The 23,510-nt window shown below is 37.9% G+C and overlaps 1 protein-coding gene across 2 annotated transcripts in view; it reads right to left on the bottom strand.

Annotated features, from left to right (window-relative positions):
- xylt2 (xylosyltransferase II) overlaps positions 1 to 23,510 on the bottom strand; it is a 50,577-nt gene that overhangs the window by 26,692 nt on the left and 375 nt on the right.

The following is a 23,510-nucleotide window of genomic DNA, read 5'->3' as shown; positions in this document are numbered from 1 at the left end:
TGAGTCTGATTCCAGCGACGCTCCAGGGACATACGAGTCTTCGCTGAGGCCATCTTCCAGCCTAAACCACGACGAATGAAGTTCTGCACAAGACTTTTGGCCAGCGGAGAAATTAAAATGGTCCTGCCCAACTGAGTCTGGTTCTCTCAAGGTTTTTTTTCTTCACTCCCATCAGGTGAAGTTTTTTTTCCCTCTCCGCTGTCGCCACTGCCTCGCATGGTTCAGGATTGGTAGAGCTACGCATCGATGAATTTGCTCTTCAGTGTTTGAACTCTCAGTAATGATTAAATCACACTGAACTGAGCTAAACTGAACTGAACTGAACTTAAACACTAAAACCTGAACCACACTGTTCCAGTTACTATGATCATTTATGTGAAGCTGCTTTGACACAATCTACATTGTAAAAGCGCTATACAAATAAAGCTGAATTGAATTGAACTGTCTTTCCCACACCTGGGAGAGTTACGGTGTGGAAAAGCCCCAAAGAAGAGTACCACCCAGACTGCTGATGCCTGCCCAGAGTGAAGCATGGGGATGGATCAGTGATGGTTTGGGTTGCAATATCAGGGCATCTCCTTGGCCCAATACTTGTGGTAGATGGGAACGTCGCTGCCAAGGACTACCCACTGGATCAATGTGACCCACTGGATCAAACCTTGAATCCTGAAGCCGGTGCCGTGGATGATAATGCACCAATACACACAGCAAGACTGGAAAGAGAGTGGTTTGATGAACATGAAAGTGAAGCTGAATCTCCCATGGCCTGCACAGTACCCAGATCTAAATATTAGTGAGCCGCTTTGGGGTGTTTTGGAGGAGCGAGTTAGAAATCTTTTTTCCCAACCAGAATCACTTAGTGACCTGTCCACTATTGTGAAGAAGAACGGCCCAAAATCTTTCTGGCCACTGTGCAGGACTTGTGTCAGTCATTCCCAACTGATGCAGTATTGGCCTCAAAAGGACACCCTACACCATACTAATGAATTCCTGTGGTTACAGTTTCATTGTCCAACGCCTATATAGCACATAAAAAAAAATATCACGATGTCAAGTTATATTCCCAATACTGTGCAGCCCTAATAGCTAAATCCCTGCACGTCGGTGCAAAAGAGAAAACAAGATCAAGCTTGGTTCTCGAGCTTGAAGTCTGTTTTCGAGCAGACGGATGATTCACTCTCCAAGAACAAACTTGCTGGTGTTTCGGAGAGCCCAGAGGCACACCATTGCTGGCTTTGTTTCTTGTTTGTTGTTTCCCTTGCTCCAGTTTGGGGATATTTTTAGCATAACTTAGTGGCGGGAAGCAGAGATTCATAGTGAGGATAGTGACTCACAGAAGGAGGTTTGCAAACATCTACGGGAGTTGGAAGAATCTCAGATAACCTGCCAGGTCTAGGTCATCACGGTTATATGGAAATAAAAAGTAAGAGTGCTCTCCAAAATGTAGAGGCTTTCCTTTTGACAGATTTTAGGCGCATTAAGATTTACTGCTTTAAGCAAGAGTTGCTGGGTGATTCGCTGTGGGAAACCATCAGCTGAAGAGCAAAGCTGTTGTGTGATGAGAGCCTGAGCTGACATGCGTCAGTATTTTAAACAGTGCTGCTTGGTGCATTACACAAATTTACATATGCTATTGAGGTCTAGGGCTGTGCAATATGACAATATATCAAACCCTCCACAGTTTTGCAATTCTGCCATAGCTGAATTTAAAGGGCACCTATGGTGAAAAATCTACTTTTCAAGTTGTCTGGACAGACATGTGTATAAATATAGTGTATAGACCGTCATATTGGGGTGATATAAACACACACAGTCCTTTTTTTTCAATCTAACAACATAAAAACGGTGGACCAATTGGAGCGATTTTTAGATCGACCGCAACTTTACGTAGGAGTGCGGTCCCCCCACCACCAATATTGATTGACAGGCGCGTGTCACCATATCCTCAGTTTTGTTCTCCCCCCGCTCGTTAGCGGGAAACGAGGGCGGCGGGTAGAAAATGGGCGAGTCGGGCAGCGGGACAACACATGCTGAAAATGAGCGGGAGCAGTTGGATTCGGGCTAGAACACAAACACAACAAATTTTGTCTTAAATGAGCATAAAAAGTTAGGAAAGCAGTAGAATGCTTTCATTATAACGTTAGATGTGTGCATTTTTAAAGGGACACCTCTTATTTAATGTAATAATAAAAAAATCTTAATAAATGAGAGATTGATTCGTTGCTCTTTAATCAGAATGTGTGAGTTATACAGTGGAGAAGCGGCTAATGAGATTGATAGCTTGATTCCGTTTCATTTTAACAGTTAATTTTAATAAGCTGAATTGTTTGCTAATGTATTTGCTGCTAATGTAAATATTTATTTTTATTTTTTTAATAATAAATTTAAAGAGCTCATATTATGGGTTTTTGAAAATGCTCCTCCATGTAGTGTATAACACAGCTCTAAGTGAAGTGAAGTATCCAGCTAAGGCTTAAATCTGTTAGTGTACAGTGTTTAAAACGGTTGATTCATCTATAAAAGAGTCGACTCATAGTGCTTCAAACGAGTCGCCTTGATACCGAGTCATTAGGTGTTTCGCCATGACGTACGAACGAAACCAAGTTATTCACGTGCACGCGCAAACCCGGGAGATTTCAAACCTGCGGCCCCGTCCTCTGACACAGAAACCCAGACACACAAACACACACACACACACACACACAAACATGCCGGTCGATTGAAGTCACGCTGCAGATGGATATATTGAGTCTCTACCCAAAGATGAAACCTCAGCATTATAACCAAGCAGTTGGAAACTACTGGAAACTTCTGGAAACTACATGCTACAAAGAATACTTCGTTTGTTAAAGGAAGGATCAGTAAAGACTGGACATGGATGGGTTTCTTCCTCCATTTCTCAAGTGTAAGTACGTGCGATTAAAGTTGTTGCCTCATTTACTCTAGCTTGCAAAAATGTATTTAGTTGTGATTTGTTACTTGCAATGATGTGTACTGTCTCAGGTTAACTCGCTATATTCTCATATCGCGTGCAAAGCCACGTTAAAAACGTGGCGCGTGCTGCTTTGTTTACGTTCCCGTGGAGGAGTGTAATGTGTGTGTGTGTGTGTGTGTGTGCGCGTACGTGCGTGCGCACGCATTGTCGTCCGGATTAGGTTTGTGTGTGTGTGTGTGTGTGTGTGTGTGTGTGCGCGCACGCGAGAACAAGGGCAATATGTGTGTGTGTGTGTGTGTGTGTGGGTGTGTGTGTGTCTGTGAAACGAGCAGAATGTGACAAGCTAGGAGATCTCCTCGTCAGTTCTTGGGAGTTTCTGCTCAATAAAATAGTTAGTCGTCTGTATTGACATTCATCCACTGGCAGCTTAACATCACACTATCGAGCGTGTATACACTCTGACTACTTCTATTTTGTTAATTAGCTGCCGGCTATTCGCTCTGTCTCTGGCTGAAAGCAGTAAGTGTCAACCAATCGCGACAGACTGTCATCGGTCCAATCAGCGCAGATTAGCTTCGCGCTAAGGAGGGGTTTGGGAACAAATGAATCACTGGACGATTCATACGGGATAATTAGGTAAAAATAAATGCAGATTATACGACCATGAAAGTGTTTTTTGACCTTGCATGCATATTAGACTGTTGTTGGAGACCCTTACAACCAAGATATGACCCTATTTCATGTATAATATGGGCTCTTTAAAACATATTACTGACCATTTAACTGTTTATTTACAATGAAACAGCGCCAACATATTTAGCAATTTGTTTTGTTTTTTGTTGTTTTTTTTTTGGGTGGATCCCTTATTATGGTGGGCATATCCCTTATTTTCACATCCCAATGTTGACAGGTATGGTTCTGCGTCTTACACTTTACACACCTGAAACTTGCCTACAGCACTTATTCATTGTTGCTCTTATAGTTGTGTAAATTGCTTCCTTGTCCTCATTTGTAAGTCGCTTTGGATAAAAGCATCTGCTAAATGACTAAATGTAAATGTCATAATTTCTGTGTTAAAAACATTTATAATCTACTGGCTACAGCAGTTCGCCTGGTTGTTGGTTCAGAGCCAAGAAGGTCTGAGATATTGAGACATATTTATCGCCCTGAGCTGCTCTCAGATGTGAGAGAAGAAAGACTTGACACTGTGCTGATGTTTAGTCAGTACTATGGCAACCGATGTACACATGCCCAACAGATTTCATCACAGCAGAATGACAGACAGTGTGGACAATGGCTCCTAAACACTGTTGTGTGTGTGTTCAGTGTGAAGCAAAGCAAAGAGAACTTGGGAAAAGCCTTATCAACACACCTGCCTCACACACACACTGACTTGAGATATGTGGAAAGACACAACCTTTCATTCTAAAATACTAATCATAGGGATGCACAGATTAACCAATTTCACTATTAATCGCGCTGGAATTCGTTACTATTAACAATTCGTAAAGGCCACACCGTTGCACTAAACAGAACTTTATAATTTGCGCAAATTGAAAACTAAGTTATGCCAGTTAAGAAACATGAAGGCTATTACCAGGGGTTAGTGATGGGTAGGGTCAGACGGAATCTGTGGACATTTTTTGCTATTTCTGCGCAGAATTGTGTTAAAAAACTGCGGATGTATGCAGAATTATATTGTGAGTATCATAACTAAAACCTTAATATATTAAATACAAAGTTATACCTTTATAACTTGTATTTAATGTTTACAATGCAAATCCAATTAGATCCACTTTATTTGGTAAACAAAGCAAGTCTCTCATATAACATCTCTACTAATAGACAGAAAATAGTACTTTACAAACTGTATTGTAAATAAATCACATGAATACTTTCATATTAGTCAATAATATTGATTAAATTATTTAAAATCTGTATGAATATAAATGTACAGACATTTACACAAGTCAATAAACAGAATCAATGATGGGCGAAAAATCGCGCGTATATACGTAGCCTTAATAGTGTCAATAAAAGTCAATCAACAGATGTATAATAACTAGGGGTGTAACGATTTATCGTTGTATGATTTATTGCGATGCAAAAATGTCACAATATGCATCGTGGCGTTATGACGATTTTATTACGATATGACGTCTGTTTTCTCATAGTTGAGCTGTTTGCACGTGAGCTACGTTCCACCTGCTGTCGCACGTGAGTTTAGATTGCAGCAGCAGTAATGTTAGCAGACCAAGATGAGTGGAGTTGAAATAGAGGATGGCCCATCCTCTCAAAATCAGACGTCTGGCAACATTTCGGTTGTACAGTCATTGCTTTAGACTCGTCCGCTTTTTGTCACGCATACTGGGTCAAACATCCTAAGTTTTAAAGTCTTCACAGTGATTTACATACTTTGCACAGCGACATGGACACCTCCTAATGGTGTTGAAAGAGTCACATAGTGTATTTATAAGGTACAATTCACCATAAAATATTATTCTGTCTTCATATAATGATGTATTGGCGGCCGCAAAATCACACTTGACGTGAGCTGTTACTACAGAGGGCGGACTATGATAGACGCGTGCACGTCTGCTTCAGTGAACAGAACCTGCAGGTTGTGACTAACAGGTAATAAAGTAGTAAACAGCATTCAGTTTGTGGAACAGAGTGATCGTTCAGGAGCCGCGTGGGAAGAACAGCAGTGGAAATGAAACCGAAAGCGTGCACATTATTTAAATAATCATATCGCATTTTAGAGTTATGATTACGACGAGCATGAACTCTTTTGAGGTACACAAAAATGCACGTCAACATGAAGCTCGTGGTCAAAACCACGGCGAATGAAGTTCTGCACAAGACTTTTGGCCAGCGGAGAAATTAAAATGGTCGTGCCCAACTGAGTCTGGTTCTCTCAAGGTTTTTTTTCTTCACTCCCATCAGGTGAAGTTTTTTTTCCCTCTCCGCTGTCGCCACTGCCTCGCATGGTTCAGGATTGGTAGAGCTACGCATCGATGAATTTGCTCTTCAGTGTTTGAACTCTCAGTAATGATTAAATCACACTGAACTGAGCTAAACTGAACTGAACTGAACTTAAACACTAAAACCTGAACCACACTGTTCCAGTTACTGAACCACACTGTTCCAGTTACTATGACCATTTATGTGAAGCTGCTTTGACACAATCTACATTGTAAAAGCGCTATACAAATAAAGCTGAAATGAATTGAAGCTGAATTGAACATGATATACTTGATAGCGCCGACATCAGCGACGCCGAAGAAATAGTAAACCTGCCTAAACTGCTGAAAATAACCTGGAAATGTGGATTTTTTTTTTTTTTTTTTTTTTTGCACACACAAAAAACACAAGTGACCAAGCAAAGCCTTAAGCTCTTACTGTTAAATTCAATTAAATTGAAAGCAATTTTTTTGCACCTTTACTTAAATTATTCATTAATTTTGTCTCTGTCATTTCAAAAATATATTATAAAAGGTTTTTTAATTGTTTTATTTTCCAGAGACAGTCCTGTTTAATTTATTTTCTTAAAGACGGTTCAGTTTAACAAGTTGAAACAAAAAAAAAATACATAAAAAATAGTTTACTTGGTAATTAATTTTTTAAAAATAAAATTTGCATTTCAGTTTAATATTCAATTTTTATTCCAAATATCGTGATACATATCGAATCTTGAACATTATATCGTGATACACATTGTATCGTGAGCTGAGTGTATCGTTACACCCCTAATAATAACCGTAATACAGAGAGCATTCCTCAGACTAGAATCATAGCAATACAATCTATAATCGTTGCATCCCGATAATCACCCAAGCACAATAGCGGACAGCTCCATTATGACAGCATCTCACATGAGCGCATGGCTGCGCGCTGTAATGTTCAACACGAGGCCAATGACATTGTGAAAATGAGATCAGAGCAAGGCCAGCTTTTACTGTTAGACTCAACACTGCCCCGGTGCCAGACATCGATTTCTGCTTGATTTAAATGGCGCTGGCTCTGGGCGTCTGTCCCAGCACTGATGCAGGACTTCAAGCCAAATGAAGAAGACTCTGACAGACTTCCTGAAACCGGCAGGCTAAATTTAGGCTCATCATTGGTGGATTTTGTGTGTCTTTGCTAAACAGTCTGTAAATATGCTTAACGCTAACTGTATTCATATTCAGATTTTTGATTAGCCGTCTTTTCATGTACTTTTTGGTTTATAAATCAAATCAAGTTATCAATCAAATCAAAGAAATAAATCATTAAACAAGCAGTGTTAAAACAATTAAAGCCGTAATATTAAATCTTGGTATTAGTTAGAAATCTCTCAACTACACTGCAATCCAGCTACTGAGGAGAGTTCTGACATTGCAAAATAAATCAATAAAAATCTACAGGTTTTCCAGACTTTGATTTAGGCTTACATTCTTTAGAGACAACCTTCAGATGTTGCATGAAGAATCCATGCAAAAAAAAAGAAAGAAAAAAAGGTCTAGTAGTAAAAAACTAAACTAACCACAAGCCCGAATGATGTGCCAATGTGGTGTTGGAAGTATGAAACTGGAGAGGGAGGAATAACAAGCAATTCCCAGCACTTCCTGCTGTGGACACATTAGCCTGCATGCCTGGGTCTGTGCCACACGTCTGCTGCCCACACAGAAAACACTAGATTGTGGTGGGGAAAAAAATGAATGCAGGCTAGTGACCAAGACTAGCTTCAGACCATACAGCAGCAGTGGGATTCATTATCACCAACCGTCTGAATCAATTCAGGGTCAACTCAGCTCTGTTCCAAAACATGGAACAGAGTCAGATCGGTCTCAAAAATAATCCATTTACAAAATAAAAATCCATACATCCACGAGACAATTCACATCAACAAAATACAATTTGTAAACTCAAAACAACTTAAAGATACACAAATCCAATTCGGAAGTTAAAAAAACTATTTGAAAATACATAAAGCCAATTTGTAATTTCCAATACACAATTCAAAAATACACAAATCCAATTTGTAATTTTAAAACAATTCGTAAATACACAAAATCAATTTGTAAATTTAAAACCACGATTCCTAAATACACAAATCCAATTCGTAAGCTCAAAACACAATTTGTATTTTTCAAAACACAATTCGTAAATACACAAATTTGTACGTTCAAAATATAAATTTTGTAATTACACAAATTCAATTCGTAATTTCCAAAATACAATGCGTAAATACATAAATCCATTTTGTAATTTCCAAAACACAATTCATGAATACACGAATCCAATTCATAATTTCAAAACGCATTTCGTAAATACACAAATTCAATCCGCATATTCAGAACAATTTGTAAATAAACAAATCCAATTTGCAAGATCAAAACCCAATTAGTCATTTTAAAACATCATTCGTAAATACACAAATCCAACTCGTAATTTCAAAACAATTCGTAAACACACAAATTCAATTTGTAATTTCATAACACAATTCATAAATACACAAATCAAATTCATATTTTCCAAAACACAATTCGTAAATATACACAAATCCAATTTGTAATTTCAAAACAATTCGTAAATACACAAATCCAATTCGTAAACGCACAAATCCAATTTGTCATTTCAAAACATATTTGTAAATACACAAATCCAATTCGTAAACACACAAATCCAATTTGTCATTTCAAAACATATTCATAAATACACAAATCCAATTCGTAAACACACAAATCCAATTTGTCATTTCAAAACATATTCATAAATACACAAATCCAATTCGTAAACACACAAATCCAATTTGTCATTTCAAAACATATTTGTAAATACACAAATCCAATTCGTAAACACACAAATCCAATTTGTCATTTCAAAACATATTTGTAAATACACAAATCCAATTCGTAAACACACAAATCCAATTTGTCATTTCAAAACATATTCATAAATACACAAATCCAATTCGTAAACACACAAATCTAATTCGTAATTTCAAAACAATTTGTAAACACACAAATCCAATTCATAATTTCGAAACACAATTTGTAAATACACAAATCCAATTCGTAAATACACAAATCCAATTCGTAATTTCAAAAAATGTGTAAATACACAAATCCAATTCGTAATTTCAAAGGACAGTTGACCATGGGTTACCTTTACACCCGTAATCGTAACATTAGACCAAGTTTGTCAATTATTAAAAACATAATAAATACAGTTTATTGACCTTATTCTTTCCCATACAACGTGTGATAAATTTCTTATGAACGTATGATCACAAAACAAGCTTTTCTGAAGAACGTTGGGGAAAAAGCGGCCATTAAGTTCCAAAGCAGGAACAAAAATGACTATGGAAGTCAATGGCTGATATTTTACAACACTCTTCAGTATATCTTCATTTGTGTTCAACAGAACAAGCAAAGGACGAGTAACTGATGACAAAAGTTACATTCTTGTGTGAACTATCCCTTTAAACAAAAGCATCTCACATTAGTCAGATGGCAGCAGCTGTTTGCCTTTTACCAGCATTTACTTCAACATAATGAATGCGAAGCGTTAATAGAGCCATTAACAAGCCTGAAGAGAAATCGTTCAATTCTTCATGATCCTCCTCTAAGCAGCACAGATCACACAGTAACATCACATGAGCTGCAGTTATTCTTTCTTCCAGTCTTAGAGACCAAAGGCTACAAAAATCAATGGCTTCTTTCATCACACTGAGCCTCGCTACAGAAGGAAAGAGAGAGAGAGAGGGGTCAAAGATGCCTGCAGATGAGCATGTGGCTGGAAAATAAAGAGTCCTTCTTGTCTAGGGATCAGTTCGGACACTTGACTCATTGGCAAACAAGTTAGTCGAGCGGTGCGCGAAAGTTCTTTGTTAGTTTTCAGACGATGGGAAGATATTCACAGATTTTATGCGATATCACACTGTTTTAGGAATGCCCACCCGGAGGGCAAAACAAGGCTTTTCTCTCCTAATTGCCATTCGTTTGTAGCAGCTTTGTGCACTGTACTAATGTAGTCAGACAGTGAGAGTGTTTACATGTACATTGTTAACTCCATTGTGCTTAAGCTGGACCTGTTAACGAGTTAACCTGTTTTCCTTTAACGGCGTAAATAAAAATAATGAGCCAGTTTAAGCGTAAAGGATTGAACATCGTTAAGAGTTTTGCTACCTATCCTAATATACCACCTTTAACGGCATGGGCTGCACACTATACACTGAAGTTATATTGTTATTGTGATAATAGAATATCTAATATGCATATCACAGAGACGTGCAATAAATTAAGTTTATTTTATTTGGCGGGAATGTGTGTGCTCCACGAATAGGTTGTTTTTTCAACTTTGACCAATCACTTTTACTATCGTCATCCCCACCTCCACCACCAGTAGGCGCTGTTAGGTAAACTTATTAAATACTAATGATGCGTGAAAAATGACAACACCCAATAACAATCAGAGATTTTCAGCGATTCGTGTTTTACAGTCTAAATGTTTCCACCTTTTATTACGTGTATTTTAGAATGATCATGATTTTATTTTTTTTAATTGCGGATAAAATACCATTTCGCAAGTTAGTTCACTCACATTTACAAAATCTAATTTGTACATTTAAAACACAATTTATAAATAAGCAAATCCATAAATTCAAAAGACAATTTGTAAATACGCAAATCCAATTCGTAAGTTCAAAACACAATTCGTAAATACGCAAATCCATAAATTCAAAGACAATTCGTAAACACGCAAATCTAATTTATATGTTCAAAATAATTTGTAAATATAATCAAAACACAATCGGAAATACACAAATGCAATTAGTAAATTCAAAACACAATTCATAAATATGCAAATCCATAAATTCAAAGACAATTCGTGAACACGCAAATCCAATTTATATGTTCAAAACAATTTGTAAATATAATCAAAACACAATCGGAAATACACAAATGCAATTAGTAAATTCAAAACACAATTCGTAAATACGCAAATCCATAAATTCAAAGACAATTCGTGAACACGCAAATCCAATTTATATGTTCAAAACAATTTGTAAATATAATCAAAACACAATCGGAAATACACAAATGCAATTAGTAAATTCAAAACACAATTCGTAAATACGCAAATCCATAAATTCAAAAGACAATTTGTAATTACGCAAATCCAATTCGTAAGTTCAAAACACAATTTGTAAATACGCAAATCCATAAATTCAAAAGACAATTTGTGAAGATGCAAATCCAATTTATATGTTCAAAACAATTTGTAAATATAATCAAAACACAATCGGACATACACAAATGCAATTAGTAAATTCAAAACACAATTCGTAAATACGCAAATCCATAAATTCAAAAGACAATTTGTAATTACGCAAATCCAATTCGTAAGTTCAAAACACAATTTGTAAATACGCAAATCCATAAATTCAAAAGACAATTTGTGAAGATGCAAATCCAATTTATATGTTTAAAACAATTTGTAAATATAATCAAAACACAATCGGACATACACAAATCAAATTTTTAATTTCAAAACGACTTAAAAATACACAAATACAATTCATAAGTTCAATCAATTTTACTATCGTCATCCTTACCTCCCCAATAGGCCCTGTTAGGTGAATTTAGTTCTGAAAATAAATACTAATTACGCGAAAAAACTGTTCAAAATGACAACAGCCAATAACAAGCCGTTTATTTTAGTATGATCGTGATTTTTTTTAAATTGCGGATAAAATAGCATTTCACAAGTTAGCTCATTCACATTTACAAAATCCACACAATTCGTAATTACACAAATCCAATACGTAACTTCAAAATTTGTGAACACAAATCCAATACGTAATTTCAAAGCACAATTCATAAATACACAAATTCAATTCATAAATAAAAATTAACTTATACAAAAATTAATTAATGCATAAATCCAATTTGTAAGTTCAAGTCATTTTACTAATAAAGAAAAATTAATGAGTGTTTAAAGTACAAGTTTTCTGTGAACACGCTGTCAGTTTGTGGAAAAACTTTTCCGATTAAATTCTTCAGTAAAAAAGCAGTGGTAACTTAAAACTGAAGTTGTAATTCTAATTGAAATATGGTTAAAAAAGCAGCACATTGTATAAAGTACTGTATTAATCCTCAATGCAGATTTTGTGCAAAAATCCATATTGTTATGATCAGCCATTGTTAATTTTCTTGTTTAATATTAATAAGTTTTGAATCTCAATAAAAATTCTGAAACAAAAACCAAAACTGAAAATGCTTCGTAAAAAGTAAGTTTAAAGGACTTTTTAAATGCAACTCAATAATTTAAATTATATCAATTACAAAAAAAACCAATAAAATAACCACATTTTACTAACAGTAATATTTTACTAAAAGTGAATTTCACCAGCATTGCCATAACAGCACAATGCAAGCAGCAGGATCAAGTATACTACACAGAAACAACCTGTTGGCACTTTATTTGAGCAGACTTTGCTTTGGTGTTTTGCAAGTGCAGGTCATTCACAGTTAACGTGTACATGAACGAAATATTCAAGAGGGGACAATAAAGCTGCTTTAAACCACTAGTCAATGGTGTGCTTTGGTCAGAGCAGCAACAAACTGCCTTTGCACACAGCAAGCCATTGAAATGAATGGGTTTCATAGCGCAGCGCTTTCCACCTCCAGTGTGAAAGCCACTTTACAGTGTGCATTGACTACAACTAGTGGAAGACATATTTTGACATTTTTCTCTTTGGACCAAAAAGCAAAATGCGATTTGAGCAGATAATTTCCTGTAGCCTAAAATTAGTGCATCCCTAATTTTATTTTGTAAACATGATGTTCACTAATCATAAACCAAATACTCTTTTAAACCTCTTTCAAACTGTGTGCGCTTGAATATTCATATGGCAATATCATCCTGTTACTGAACTGTTAAAGCAAGTGATAACTTGGTCAGGATGTAACATGCAGTCAGGCATGTTTCTTAGCCACAAAACCGCAACAATTTAGGAATCAATATTGCACAATCTAACTATAATAACAGACAAAAAAAAATAGCCTGAACTAGCATAAACTCCAATTCAAACTACAGCCAATTGCTCAAAAAACGTCTTTAGAGATTAAATTGAATAGTCGCTGCATAAACAGAAACGTTACATTAGACAAGCTCCTAAATTAAAGATTGCTTTACTTTAAAAGGCTGTGTATTGAAATCCTGTGGCAAGTTTTAGATTCTACAGCCCAATTCATGCATAATCAAGAGTACACCTTGGGCAGAAAGGCATGTCATTCTGTACAGCTAGAGGGTTACATTTAACGGAGACTGGACAATGAGAGGAACGGCTCCTTTAGCAATCAAATATGCATCTTAATAAATCAGCAGCGGTGATGCTCCTTCAGGAACACTACAGGATCAGTGCTGTGAAGGAGACACATGGTAGGTTTTATTCCCATGAGGGCTAATTAGGAGGAGGACAGGTTGCGGGAAAGCATTCACGCAAGCATGTGAAACATCCCATGGTGGAAACTTTGGAAAATTCTCTGGTCGGCAGCACTCCATTGATCAAACAATCCACCGTCATCTCAAACGCAGCATCAGAGCAAATCTTCAAACCACGTGCAATAATTTCTACCCAAAAACAGGAAACATTTGATGCGCTTTGCCTGTTTGTTTACACAACAAATCATTTTGAGGACTGAAAATACAGGAATCCCTAAAAACAGTCAGATCGTGCATGTGCGTAGTACGTTTAGTTTGCAGACATCTGCAGTACATGTTGGTTCTAAAAGCAAGTGCAAAAATACAAACATACATGATGTCAGACCTGGGAAAATTCCCTCTCAATAAAGGCAGTTTTCCACTGCAAGGTTTGGTACTGCTCATTTTTGGGGCTATTCCACCGAGTACCATAACTAGTACCTGATACTTTTTTTGTATCACCTTTACTGTTGGAGCGCCATCTGCTGTTAAAAACTAGCCTAGGGCATCACCTGTTAAAAACTAGCCTGGATCGCCATCTGCTGTTAAACACTAGCCAAAAGCATCATCTGTTAAAAACTAGCCTAGAGCACCATCTGCTGTTAAAAACTAGCCTAGAGCATCACCTGTTAAAAACTAGCCTGGATCGCCATCTGCTGTTAAACACTAGCCAAAAGCATCATCTGTTAAAAACTAGCCTAGAGCACCATCTGCTGTTAAAAACTAGCCTAGAGCAACATCTGTTAAAAATTAGCCTAGAGCACCATCTGCTGTTAAAAACTAGCCTAGAGCATCATCTGTTAAAAACTAGCCTAGAGCACCATCTGCTGTTAAACACTAGCCTAGAGTATCGTCTGCTGTTAGAGCACCACATACTGTTCAAAACTAGCCTAAAGCATCATTGTTAAAAACTAGCCTAGTGCGCCATCTGCTGTTAAAAACTAGCCTAGAGTGTTGTCTGCTGTTAAAAAACTAGCCTGGAGCATCATTTGTTTAAAAACTAGCCTAGATTGTCATCTGCTGTTAAAAACTAGCCTAGAGCATCATCTGTTAAAAACTAGCCTAGATTGTCATCTGCTGTTAAAAACTAGCCTAGAGCATCATCTGTTAAAAACTAGCCTAGAGCGCTGTCCGCTGTTAAACACTAGGCTACAGTATTGTCTGCTGTTAAAGCACCACCTACTGTTCAAAATTTGCCAAGAGCATCATTCTTGAAAACTAGCCTAGAGCGCGGTCTGCTGTTAAACACTAGCCTAGGGCGCCATCTGCTGTTAAACACTAGCCTAGAGTGTTGTCTGCTGTTAAAAACTAGCCTAGAGCGTCATCTGCTGTTAAAAAATAGCCTAGAGCATCATCTGTTAAAAACTAGCCTAGATTGTCATCTGCTGTTAAAAAATAGCCTAGAGCATCATCTGTTCAAAACTAGCCTAGGGCGCCATCTGCTGTTAAACACTAGGCTACAGTATCGTCTGCTGTTAGAGCACCACCTACTGTTCAAAATTTGCCAAGAGCATCATTCTTGAAAACTAGCCTAGAGCGCGGTCTGCTGTTAAACACTAGCCTAGGGCGCCATCTGCTGTTAAACACTAGCCTAGAGTGTCGTCTGCTGTTAAAAACTAGCCTAGAGCGTCATCTGCTGTTAAAAAATAACCTAGAGCATCATCTGTTAAAAACTAGCCTAGAGCTGCGTCCGCTGTTAAACACTAGGCTAAAGAATCGTCTGCTGTTAGAGCACCACCTACTGTTCAAAACTAGCCTAGAGCATCATTGTTAAAAACTAGCCTAGAGTGTCGTCTGCTGTTAAAAACTAGCCTAGAGCGTTGTCTGCTGTTAAAAAAACTAGCCTAGAGCAACATCTGTTTCAGGACAGATTTCCCAAGGAGATGTTTGATCACAGCTCTCTCCTACACTCATAGATCACTCAAGGAATCTATTGAATGCAGGATGACAGTGAAGCGCAGATGGAGCAGGAATACAGACACGACAGCACATTCCTGATACTCGTCACAACTCGTAACCTTTCCCCAAATGTAAATATGCATTACTCTTGGGCCCTTGAATGGCAGACAAATACTCATTTACTAATTAGTTAAACAGGCTTTTTTTGGAGTTCACTTGATTTAACTGGATCACTCTTCCTGGACTAACCGGACATGGAGCGTTTTGATCTACAGCATGATGGTTATCACTCCTGCAGGGATTTGAACCACCTCAGATGTTTAAAGACTACACCACATTATTAACTAGTCACTTCTGAGACGTAAACTGGTCACACATGCTTCAGTTAACCGAGGCCCTGTTTACACTAGTACGTTTTAGTTTTTAAGCGGCGTTTTAGAATGAAAACGATCCGCGTCCACACCACCGTTTCACCCAGCGTTTCTGAACAGCTCTCCGTCTACACCAAACCACTGAAAACGCACATCACGTGACCACACACACACTCTCTGGCATGCGCTGCAGCATATCTGCTCTGATGAGAGCTCTGCTCGTCGGAGTGTTCATCAAGGATCTACGGCTAGTTCTAATCTCAATATATTTGTAGACGTGATATTTAATTCATCTTATTGTCTAAATCTAACGACATATTCCCCGACTTTGGTCTTTTGAATCTATTACTTGGGCCATGTCCACACTAATGCGTTTTCATTTGAAAACGCATATTTTTGTCTCCGTTTTGCCCTTCCATCCACACTGAGACGCGTTTTTAGGAAACAAAAACGTATCTTTTTGAAAACGCTCTCCAAAGTGGATAAATTTAAAAACGCCTTTTTCGTGTCGTAGTGTAGACTGTGAAAACGGAGTCTTTCGAAAACGATGACGTGTTATTTTTGTCATGTGACACTCAGTCATGTTACTAATTCGTTTTTTTTTTTTTCGTTGTGATTATGATTTTAGTGATGTCGTCCTTACTGTGAGGGTAAGCAGCGTCATCAGCAGGATATTGTTCTTTAAAGTGGTCCAGTATATCGGCGTATTTGTTTTGGCACGTCTCCCAGTCTACATTTTCACTCTCTTTTGCAACTTTGTATTCATGTGTTACTCGAAGCAGCAACTCTACTTCATTGTCAGTCCATTTAAAAAACTGTGTGATTTTCCTTGACATTTTGCCGCAACGTTTCAAAGAGCCGGAAAGAAAATAAACGTCAGCCGGAAATGACGCGTGACGAAGCGTCTTACGTTTCACGCATGCGCAGTACAGGTTGAAAGCATTGGTAGTCGTTTCAGTGTGGATGACAAAGTTTTGGAAAATGAATAGAAACGACAGTGTGGACGTGAAGCGTTTTTAGAGGAAAACTCCGTTTTCAAATATATCCGGATTAGTGTAGACATGGCCTTATTCTCAGGTAACATTCTCAGGCTGAGCGCAAAGATAAGTTAATAATTAATGTAACCACATTAATTAAAAAGAGGGTGTGTTTCGTATTTACAATGAAAATAAAAGGGGGCAGTGATGTTTTAGGCTCCGTCTTGTTGTGAATACGCATACAGGGAAGATGACGCTAAATTATGCAGCACGACACCTCAACATTTACAAGTTGTTAATATCAAAATGAAAATAGTAGTTCCTTATATTATGTTTTCATTTTATTGTTAAGATATAAAGAAAAAACGTAGCCAGGGTGACGTGAATGAGGTTATAAAGTACACTGTTCCCTTTGAAAATTTACCGAAACATGTCCTCGGGAGCCTGTTTTCCATATCAAACTTGCGAAGTCTGAACTTAGAAGGAGAGGACGCAGGACTGAACTGTGTGTGTAGGCTACTTAATATTGAGGAAAAGCCCCAATCAGAGAGGCGAATGTCGCCAGCCCCGCCTTCGTTTTCAGATGTCTTCGCTTTCCCCCATCCACACTGAGATGAAGCAGCAGCGTTTTAGAATGAAAACGGCCTCTCCAGCGTAGTGCGTACTACTCCGGCGTAGTGTGGATAGATGGCGTAACTGTAGCAAAACGTATGCGTTTTTAAACTAAACCGCATTAATGTAAACAGGGCCTGAAAGTGGACAGTTAATTAACACAAAAAAAAACAGCAGCGACATGATGAAATGGAAGCGGTGATGTTTGTTTATGCAAAGTGACATACATACAAGTGCATCTGGACAATTAATCAAAATGAATAATTTATTAATAATTAATAAATTAATAAAATGATTGGGGTCTGTGCTATTTGCAGTGTGTTTCTGTATTTGCATGTGTTGTGAGTATTCTCATGCACAACAATCTATAAATACGATCAAGAAAAATATACAATTGAAGTAAAGTGTTTTATCGTTTCCCGAGTCTAACAATATTGAAGTACAGTAACTGATTGATACAAATAAAAATAATTAGATAAAATCAATCGTAGTTAAGGTGACAAATGGTACAATTATACTACCACAGGCATCAAAAAAAGCATACAAAGCGAGGTGGGATCCGGGGGTGAAAAGGGTGTGTGACTTATTTGAGGACCGGGAAGGAGATGCGCGATTTTCCGGGAGATTATCACTCGTTTGCGGCCATTATGAGTCCCGCAAATGCATAGAGACTTCCAGAACTTCCGTGAGACTTGGGATGTCTGATAATCACGTTTAACAACAATAGTGAGAAGCAATCCAGCGGTACATCCTTGGTAAACTGTCCTATGTGCACTGCTCTCTGCCTGAAGCTCAGAGGAGCGTTTTCAGCGGACGGCGGGCTGTTCAGAAATGCTAGGTAAAACACGGTGTGGCTGTGGATCATTTTTGTTCTAAAATGCCATTTTAACACATGGGGCCCTATTATACACCCGGCGCAGTGTGGCGCAAAACGCGGCGCAGTAGTCTTTTGGTAGTTTCAGCTTGGCGCAAGAGTGGTTTTAAGGTGTTGCGCTACGCTGTTTAAATAGCAAATGCATTAGCGCTCATTTGTGCGCTCATAGGCGTTCTGGTCTAGAAAGGAAGGTGTTGTGAGGCGGACCGCTGGCGCGTTGCTATTTTGAGAAACTATAATAGATTTTTCATTAGACCAAAACTAACCCGGTCTAAACTCCAGTGCAGAGCTGCGCCTCGCTTACACACTGCTTAATACACACAAGAGAGCAACAGGCAAATATCTTTACATATGAAAAAAATTTAAATATTAAGGATATATTTAGGATATAATAAGAATAGATATAGGATATAAATATAAAGGATTAAAATATTACAAAACATATTATTTTCCAGCCTACATAAATATGAAAAATCACTGCTTTTATGTCTTCTTCATCTCGGGAGGCTTTTTCAGTTCATTCATAACAATTTGCTTCTGTATAATGTTATTATTATTAGCAAGATTATTTATTATATCCATATTTATATTTGTTTTATTAAAAAGAAGCTTAGATTTGCCCACCTGTCAGGTTTTAGACCATATAGGGCACAGCATGTGTTTTAGGATATAACTCAGGTTTTTGAGCACACTTTGTTATTATTGTTCATTTATTCGTTTGCTGGAAATTAGAACTGAATTTAGAAATAGTTTTGAAACGAATATTTGCGCTTAACAAACAAAAGTATTTATTTATAGACTAATTGATGTCTGTGTGTAAAGGTTTCCCTATCCAAGAGCGAAAGTGATCCATTATCTCTCATTCTCACGCAGTAGATGCTCTGTTTAACAAATAATAAATAAATAATTAATAAACTGTTAACTGTGAACTGTTTGCTTGTAAAAATGCTCATTTTTTCCACTTAGACTTACTTTGTGTCCTGTAAATAGCGAATGCACTCTTGGCGTGACGCAGCTGGCTCTTAAAGGGAATGGGAGATGAGACTCTGATTGGTTTATTCTCAAAACACACCTATAACTCATTAAGAAAATAAACTCAAACCTTTTAGACCATGCGCCGCGGCGTAAGGCAGATTTCCCGTCCTTAAATTGGCAAAAACGCGTTCTGACACGCCCTGAAAGCGTTTGTGCCCTGCGTTTTGCGCTCTGCGCATGGACCGTCAAAATAGAGCCCAAAGACGTATCAGTGTAAATGGTGCCTGAGTGTGTATTTTTCGCGATCGGGTTTGCGATGGGGGCGAGCCAAGGATCAGCATCGTGTTATTTATTGGCTATCGGCGATGGACGATGGTATCGTCTGTCGGCCCAACCCCAACTTCAATAGTATATTTTGTTCCTACTATAAATGTCAACGGCTGCTTTTTCCCCCAACGTTCTTTAGAAAATCTTGTTTTGTGTTCAACAGAAGAAAGAAATTCCTAAACGTTTAAAACCACATGATGAGTAACCACATGATAAACGATCCTTTAAAGAATGGTTTACTGAAAAGTCTAGTAAAAAAAACATCCTTTAGTTTTTTTGGTCAGCATTTTTCAGCATCAATGACTGTCTAGCATGCAAACTACAATGCTTAAATATGCTGTCTAGTTAGTTAGCATGCTTTTAATAGCACTTCAGACTGGCCAAAAAGGTTTAGTACATACTAGAGTTTCAGACAGTGAACCACAAAAATCCTGTGCATGTAGGCAGCTTACCAGATATTCATTGTAGAAACCTAAAATGCAGTCTATTTGCGCAGCTATTTAGGTTTCAAGACTGCCATGCTCAAAAATGGCTTCTAACATTAGCCCTCGGTAGCAGACGCACAGCAAGTTGCCATCATTTTCAGACATCACAACCTAGTGAGCAATGCAGTGCTCAAACATGATGACTAGGTAGGATCCTTCATATGAGCCCCAGATTTTTTTATGCCATCATCAGGTTTATTTATTTACTAAAGTAATTATATATGTATTCAGTTTTTATATTCATTCCAGTAATGTTATATGTTTAGATCATTTATTTGCAATATAGTGGGTAAAGTATTTTTAGTCTATCTTTTAGTAGACATATTATATAAGACTAAGACTTGCTTTGTTTACCAAACGAGTGGATCTAATTGTATTTGCATTGTAGACCTTAAATAAAAGTTCATTTATTCATTGTCTTTTCAGCTTAGTCCCTTTTATAATCAGGGGTCACCACAGCGGAATGAACCGCCAACTTAATGCCCTTCCAAACACAACCCAATGCTGGGAAACACCCATACACTCTTGCATTCACACCCACACATACACTACAGCCAATTTAGCTTATTCAGTTCACATACAACGCATGCTGTATGGGTAAAATAGCGCATAGGTACAATAAAAATCTCAAAATCATTACAAACTTTTGCGCAGAAATAGCAACTAAATAAACAAATGTCCGGAGAGTCTATAAGGCCCTGGTTATGGGTAGGAGATTCAACAGATTCTCACATAGAGGAACATTTGTAGGCAGCATGGTGTCATCCTGCCTAGATAGGACACTTTTTGCAAGATCTAGAGACTGTGAGGGCCAAAAAGGCTACAGGTAAAAAGCTCAATAGATTCTCACAGACACTCGGTGTAGGCAGTCTTCACTATATAGGACACTTGTTACTGGCTCCAAAGACTGCAATGATCACAAAACATTTTAAGGAGGGCCTAAAGAGCATCCCTAGAGTGTGTATGTGAAGCTTCAGTTTAAAACATCTCACAAATAATGTTTTATAACTCTCTAAAACGGACCCTTTTAGGCTTTGATACAAATTGTGCCATTTTGGCGACTTAAAATTCGAGCTGCAAATGCCAGTGTGTCAGCATAGTGGCAGATTCCATAACAAGACTAATGTTATTTCTGTGAGACAAAGTGTCTCAGAAGAAGTCTATTGCTGTGTTCACACCAGACGCGGTACGTGTGGATAAATCCCACAATTCGCACATAAATAGACATTTAAACATTTTGAGCTTCATTCACATCAAATCCGCTTCATTTGCATGTTAAATTCACTTCATTATAGACGCGGATTCGTGTCATGGGCGAGGCTTCAGTCTACCTGGTCACTCTAGCTTTGTTAAATGGCTAACATGGATTTTATTGAGAAAGTAGCTTTGTTTATGTGCTTTAGGAAGGCTGAAAAACAGTGTAGATTCGTTCGGCGCCATGTTTGAAACCACTATATTCTTTCAGAGGGGCACTAGCTCTGTGAATTCATCAACTACTCTAAAAACTGTACCTGGATGATGATGGAGGCTTTCAGCGGTAGCTTCCGACTGAGCCAAACCCAATTTGATGAGCTGTTGTCTAGTGTCGGCAGAAGGATTTCCCCTCGGTACACCAACAACAGGCGCTACGTCATAATCACACAAGAGCAAGCTCCTGATTGGTTAACATAGCAAGGATGTCCGATAAAATACAGATCTTCCAACTTGAGTGATTCGTGCAAAACGCTCAACTCTCGCCGCTTCATTTTCGTGAAGCGGGTCATTTTCGCCACCTCATTCGCGTATATTACACCGTAGGATGTCTATTTGCGTCTTTGCATTGAATTAACATGTAAATCACTTGCGCTTGATGCTTCTTCTGCTGTGAACACAGCATAAGCACACTCCACATTTATAATCCTCTTAGTCATAGGCATTATCTTCGGTATGGTAACAACGGTACAGATCAGTACCCTTTTAGTCAAAGGGTACCTAAAAGCAAACAGTACCACTAGTGTACCTAGCACAAAAAAATAGGGTATCAAAAGGCGGAGCTAGACGTGGAGTTGAACACTATTGGTTTACAGAGATACGTCACTCGAATAAGCGGGAGAATGAAAACAAAGGAAACGGCATTTTTAAAAACACAGCCGAAACATTACACCGTAATATTATATACATATAATAACAATCAATGGTAGACCTGAGCTCAAATAAACCTTGTCGACGTCTTGATGAACAACCACAAAGCCAAAAAGGACAAAATCTGCAGTGTCCTGTTGTTATTTTACGAGCCCGTCTAAAAGTGAGAGCGGTTTCAATTTCTCCACAGAGCTCGCCACACATCTTTATTTAAATTTACAACATTTTAAGCTCATATTAATAACGTGTGTGATCATTGAAGTGCTCTGATATCCGATCCTTTCAGAAGCGAACAAACGCGAGAGTGAAGTTCGAAAAAACAAAGGAGTACCTGGAAAAAAGCAGCAAATGATGCTTCTGCAACCTAAAACATGAACAAAGTGCCATATGTTATTGATATAGTGCTATTCTCATCACCTTTATGAACTCGGAATGATGGAAATACTTTCTAACAATAGGCTTCACGTACTGCTGAAGATTAAAGACACATATGAGAGGCACCGACTAAATGTCTGCTGTGTGTCATTTTTCCGTTATTGGTATCCTATCGGAGATTATAAGGGTCTACGTGTTTATATATGTTGTATTTATTTATTTATTTTATATAATCGCAGACGTTACAGTAGGCTATTTCACACTGCCATTGATCTGCAGTTATAATCAAATCATGTTGATAGCAAAGTTAGTAGGCTAATGAACATTTATACAGAAGTATTTATGTGTATAAAGCATCTGTTTTGTGAGAAGCGCTTCTCTTATTTTATGTAAACAAACGTACGGCATTACTATGACATTTCCTTGAGTAAAAATGACGTCGACTGAAACTTTGTCGTACACCACGCCCACCAAAACCATTGATACCCTTTTGGCAGTGGAAACTCAAGCTTGATAACGGTGACCTGTACCGCACTGTACCTCTCAGAGGCGACAATCGCTGACGGCTGCTTCTCACTCAGGGCTTTCTATGCTAATGAGGCACAGATCGTCACTAGTGGGCGGGGCTTTCCCCCTCTGATGACACGTACAAAAGGGAGAATGTCATCACAGACTGTTTTCATCAAGTCCGATTATAAAACAAAATTGAATTAACACATTTTTATCATTATAGGCTGGCTATATTCACACACTGCTATATCCCAACAACTGTGTTTAAACCTTTTATAAAAGCATAATAGTTCCCCTTTAAGTATGCGGTTAAAATAAACAAGATGCTCAATAAATTCTGACACATGGAGACCTTGTTTATATAAAAAAAAGCAGTGTATATAGATAAATAGACATAGCATTAATACGTGACAAGGCGTTGAGACGATGATAACCAAAAATAAAAGTTGCCTACGTAGGCAGCTCTCCAAGTTTTGATTCCCAGTCATAGAGTTGCTATGGCTGAAGTCAGCCCAGTCATTTAAAACCCGACGCCGGTCAAAACAAACAGCTTTAAATGGTCGCCAGCACAACAAT

This window comes from Danio rerio, chromosome 3, assembly GCF_049306965.1.
Source record: "Danio rerio strain Tuebingen ecotype United States chromosome 3, GRCz12tu, whole genome shotgun sequence".
Lineage (NCBI taxonomy): Eukaryota > Metazoa > Chordata > Actinopteri > Cypriniformes > Danionidae > Danio > Danio rerio.
The sequence above is the reverse complement of the archived record's forward strand: the minus strand, read 5'-3'. Positions and strand labels throughout refer to the sequence as shown.